Source organism: Trachurus japonicus, chromosome 22 (genome assembly GCF_045865225.1).
Source record: "Trachurus japonicus isolate A0001 chromosome 22, Traja_1.0".
In the NCBI taxonomy this organism is placed as follows: domain Eukaryota; kingdom Metazoa; phylum Chordata; class Actinopteri; order Carangiformes; family Carangidae; genus Trachurus; species Trachurus japonicus.
In genome coordinates this window covers 29,520,547-29,526,546 of record NC_140928.1, presented here as the reverse complement: position 1 = coordinate 29,526,546, position 6,000 = coordinate 29,520,547, and positions in this window count along the sequence as shown.

Below are 6,000 nucleotides of genomic sequence, written 5' to 3'. Positions count from 1 at the left end.
TCCTGCTGTGTGGGGAGTCCTTGCTCCGCCTCCCACCAAGTCTCACCACAATAACAAAATAACGAGAGACAAAACGATATATTTATCGAAAATGGAGCCATTAACAAGTGTGGGTAGCGGACATTCATCCACATTAACGTGAGACGTTTTTATAACCAAATAGAAACTCCTCGTTGTCCCTTAAGTGGAAGACGTGGGATGTTTGTGTGAGAATGAGTCGTGTGAGTGTACGTGCAGACTGCGTATTTGAATATGAGTGTAGCCTATGGGGGAAAGTAGCGGCTGTTTTACAGCTGATTAAAAGTTTGCGTAGCAACCGTTGCTATGTAGCTAACTTACTCAGCGAATATGAGAGTCCGTCTGTCTGTGTGCCCCTGTATGAAATATCACTGTCTGTTTCTGTGTCAGATTGTCTATAAAAAAGTCTGTGTCTGTGTGAGTGTCCGTGTCTGTGTCTGTTAAAGTCTGAGTGCGGGGTGGCTGTGTGTGTGTGTGTGCGGGGGCGAGTGTGATATAATGTAGGGGAGAGTGGGGTCAAGTGTAACACTTTTGACTATTTTCTGAATTTCTCTGGGACTGATTCAACTAGATATGTCATTTTTTGCTATCTACTACTGTCTCATAAATTTATTCAGCCCCATATATTACACAAAGAGTACAATGTTGATTTATTTCAGAGAAGTCAAATGTTACTGTTGAGCTGCAGGGTGGGGTCAAGTGTAACACCATGGAGGGTCATGTGTAACACACTACAAAACAACCACAAATAAGAAAATAACTAAAGTTTTATTACATAAAGTATTAATTCAAAACATTTTCTTATCTTAAGTAATCATATTAGCTCATGTAAATTTGATAATATAACGGTGTAATGAATTCTAGCTAGTGAGTTCGAAAGCTAGCAATGAATTCTAGCTAACGTTAGCAGTGAAGCCCATGTTGTTGTCCCTGAGGTAGCCTAAACCTCTGCTAGCTACTCCATACCCAGATAGCACACATACGTCGTGCCGACGTATTCCCGACGCATCAAGTTCCGTCGCCAAGACGTCGCATGGAGAGCGTTTGCTAATTGGCAAGATATCGCCGAGACGTCGGCCTTTGATCGAGCTCGACCACCGGCCGACGTCTCGGCGATCAATAAAAGCAGGAGCGGGAGCGCCAGGCGCTCCATATATTTAGCCTATAAATAATTCATACGACCTTTATTCATTTAGGTCGGGCCTTTTGAACTAGGTAGCCTACAATATTCTACAATCCTACGTAATAAATAAATAAATTATAATCCCTGTGTGCTGCATGTACAATTAAGAGGCAAAAGTCAAGTTTAAAAAAACTTTATTCATGCTTCACTCAGGTTAGGCTACAAAACAGCATAAATTCAATCAATAAAACCGTCATCAATAGATTATAACTTGTGAGTCCTCTTCATCAGCATCTCACTCCTCGAAGGCTCCGCTGGCCCCTGACGAATCAAATGGCATTAGGCTCCCCCCTCCTCATTTCATCTGCAGAGGCTGAGAACTGCGGTGAGGAAGAAAAAGAGGAGAAAGATGAGGAAGAGATGTCAGGGCCAGAACAGCAGAGCCACGGAGTGTCTACACGTACAAAGTGTGTGTTAACGATTAGAAATGACTGAAGAGGGACAGGTTTTATGGATATGACGTGCTCAAATAAATCAATAACAAAGTCATTCAAAAAACACACTTTTGCGTGTCTGATTAGGCAAGCACAATGATCTACTATGAGTAATATGCTAAATGACAACAGCGCAAACCGCAGTATTTAAATGAGGGTTTTGCGCGTAACCGTTTCCGCCATGGAGAGTGTGGACAGAGAGCTGGATGGATACAAACGCAGAATAAAAATTTGATCCGACGCATTAATAGAGAGAGGGACAAATAAACATATTGTGGAGCTGCAGCATAAGAAAACCTCAGCAAAGGGTGAGCTGCTCTGATCAGTGTTGAGCAGCAGCTGCAGGTAACTGGGAGACCTGCTGTCATTCATTGAGCTGGAGCTGCGCGCTATGGCACAGAGCTCAGGTGTGGGACACTCAGGCCACACTCGGATCTAAACGCGCTGACCAGAGGGATCACTACGGAATGAAAGCGGTGACGTCTCTCAGCCCCGGTCCCAGAGCTCAGCAGCCAGGTACTGGAGAGGGAGGAGAGGAGAGGAGAGGAGAGGAGCGCACTGGACGAGAGAGATGCGGCGTGCGTAACGGCGCTTAAATTACTTTGATCGCATGATCAACAAAGCTATTTAACCATCTGAACACAACTACTGGGCTCATCATTCATCACATGTAACAGCTTGGCCTGATGGTTTTATATCGCAAAGCAGCAGAGGACAACGATATCGCTGCTTTCCTGTGCGCACTGCGCAGCTCTCAATTTAAAGGGCAAGAAGGCGTGGTTTGGCCTTTAACTCGTTAATCATTCCATTAGTCCAGTTTCTCCGCGAGCCGGTGCAGGTGTCGCAACGCATCACCTGACGGCGATTTTTACAAATGTATTGACTGATCGATAACATGTTAGAAGCTATAGACTATAACAAAAACAAAAAATGCATCACATTTTTGGGTATGCCAGCTTCCTCTGTGGGTGGCACTGGCACACTCGTGGCTACGCCATCTCAGCTGCCTACAGCTGTTGCTGTTACTGTTTTTAACAAAGACGAAAACAGCGATTGATTACTGAAAGGCAAAGCCCGTGTGACCACATCAAGGTGGTTGTGTCCACACACCCGTACTGGTTTATGTGACTTAAGGTGACATGTCGGCGCAGGAGGGAGTGGGAGCGTGGATGCGAGCCAATCTCCTTCAACCATGCACGGAAAAGGAGAATGATAGGAAAGGTTTTTCTAATTTATTGAGAAACGATGCCCACGTCAGCAATGCATGACAATAAACATGTGGTTCATTTGTCCCCTCAAGTTACATAAACCAACACAGCGTGGACACACACAACTCCGCTGACGCCGGTGATGTGTAGAAAAAGTGTTTCCATTACACTTTTGCGATACAAGTTTGTATCGATTCGTCTCAAAAACTAAAAACTTTTTTGCGATATTTGAGAGTTTTTTAGAAATGTAGGTGTTTCCATTACCAGTTTTTAATTTCGATATTTAGGTTTTGCGCATTTCAAGGGGTAATGGAAACGCACCTAGTGACAGTTTCCTCATCACTAAACTTGAACCACCATCCTCCCTCACTCACGTCGTGACGACAGGACAAAGCCTTTTGGACATAGGCTACCTACCTTATATTGTAGCCGATATGCTGTGTTTTCCTCTCTGTATGCCTCTCGTTTCAGTTTTTGCCCCGGTCAATCATCTGGTGCGCATCCGCTGTTTATCAGGTGCTTGCTCACTCGCTCACTGCTCTGCGAAGTAAAAAGGAAAGAATTGGTAAAGAATTAAGGAGTGCTGGAGTAAACAATGTGTCTTATTTAATGACCAGTGAGATGACAAGTCTTCGTGGTTGCTGCTCTGTGCAGTGTCCGGTCTTGTCATAAATCACTGACAAATCAACCTGATTAAATCTCAGCAACAATCACACTCTCAAGCCCTTTCCCTCTGCCATCGTGTAAAACTTCACTTCCCTGCCTGCCACTTCTTTCTGTAATTTTGATAAGCATACACATTTGTTTTTACCAGTTTCAATTGTCTCAACAGTTAACCAGAGTAGCCTAATATCATTCTCAAGTCAGCTGTCATAAGCGCGAGGACAAAAATGTAGCCTAAAAAGCGTCTGCTATCTATGTAACCATGGTGAGCTCCAGAGACCGAGTCTCCCTCCTTCACTCATCCGCACACCAGCGCCTTGTGCCCGGGCAGCAGGCCGGCCAGCCCCCCCTCTAGTTCTGGAGCATTTTTTTTTTTTTTTTTTGCTTTGACAACGGCTTACCGGTCCCGTCACTTCTACCTTTTTCCAGCCAGATAACGTCCAATAGAGGGAAAAAAATAGGACTTAACATTTTATTGGTGTCGGCTGTAACCGTTATGTTAGGATAACTAACGTTAAGTTAAACTAACGTTAACGCCAAATACAGTTATAAATAAGCTGGCACCTGTGCTGGTAGCCTATTATTTCGACCGCGTTGTACCTTGCCACTCACCGGAAACCTTTAACTTTTACAAAATAAACGAAATAGGCCTAACTTTTCTCTTTTTTTTGGCAATATATCCCAAGTAACTTACCTGAAACGCACTCCGTCGACGTGTCTGGACCAAACTGACAGGAGGTCCCGCCGTCTGTGGGCAGGTCTGCGGCCGACTTAAAGCCGACGCACCAGAGACGTTTGATGAGCTGGCACAAATGAGTATCAAATTTGAAGATATTCGCCCATGGGCCGATGCTTGACAGATGTTATAAATTATAGGGCCGACGTCCAACCTCAGGCCGACGTCGGCCAGACGTACGTGTGCTATCTGGGTAGAGTATCTAAGTATGTAGTAAAACATTGAGTAGGTTTGCTTAATTAAAAACAAGTAAAAACTGCGTTGTGATGCAAATTGTCATTGCTGAAAACAGGGTTGTCAAGGTGTTACACTTGACCCCACCCTTGTCAGATAGCATTAACCCCAATGTGCTAGCCAGTAGAAGGCAATGAATCAGATGGCACTCATTTAGGCTGTTAGCTAAGACATCAGGCATCAAAATGATTTAACTTGAGGTTCATTGCCTCAAGAACTCAGGACACCAGTTAAAATATACAGCGATTTTGAAAAATTACTTTCTAACCCCAAAAACAATGTTGATAAAACCTGATGGGGATCAGAAAATGGGCTGATTTCTTCCAGGTAGGCAGAGGACCATGTGCAGAGTGAATATCATGACACTAGCTTGTTTCTGACTGGGTGAAAGTGAGGTGTTACATTTGACCCTCCGTTACACTTGACCCCACTCTCCCCTAACGTTAGATTGCGTAAGAATGTAGCGTTTGTAACCGTTAGTGTTGTTGTCAGTGATCCGATCTTACATCTGTGTTTGTGTTACAGAATAAAAATATAAAAGAAATCACACCGTACTCTTCAGAGACGTGTAACAAAAACACCAGACTCTAAGCAATTTTTATTGCAACTTTTTTCTAGAAATATAAAAAAAATTCACGTTTATTGTAGCCTTGATCCCAGTTAACGCACGCTGTACCGGCGCCGGTACAGCACCTGTAGGTGGCGCTAGCATCAATTACTCCCGAACATTTTTAACAGCAGCCCTTAAGCATATATATTCATGTTATACATTGTTAGAAAGCTTAGATCGCCCCGATCAATTCAAGACCACCCACGATTTTGGTTGCTCACAGCCCTAACAGGATTAGCATTTAGGTCGGCTAGCCGCTAAGCTAACATATGATGCTTACATACCTTTCAAGTCTTCCCTTTATCCACAGCTGATCTACAGCGACCATTTTATGACACAAGACCGTTTGTACAGCTCGCCAAGTATCCATGCTTGTGAAATCCATTTGCTTCTAACCGAAGTATTTTCCTCAATATGTCCATGTGTTTAGTCCAATGCGTAACGTAATACACGCGGATCAAAACAAAAACCGGCCCCGTTACCGCATTTTACGAGTTACGCGGCGATCTGTGATTACATGTGACTGAATGTTTACATCCGTGAGGTCTTCCTGCTTCAAACGACACCACTCAGTAGCCAATCGGTGGCGAGGATGAGCCGGGACATGTCTCGAAAGCCAATGAGGACACGTGACGATGAGACTAGAGTGAGACTGACAACATGACTTTGATTGACAGCTGTTTGAGCCAATAGAAATTGTCCGTGAAATGAAGCAGATAACCTTTTAGCCAATAGTCTGAAGTTTTCAACAGTGTATGACACTACGCCATCACGTTTGGTTGCTGATAAACAAACCCTCGTGTATCCGACGTGCGCGCCACCCGCTCCGCCGCATAGAAATACACAATGTAGATAGGCATATAGTTCTATAATTCACTGCTTTTAGGGGTGCGCCCTCTACTGCGCGCCAGGAG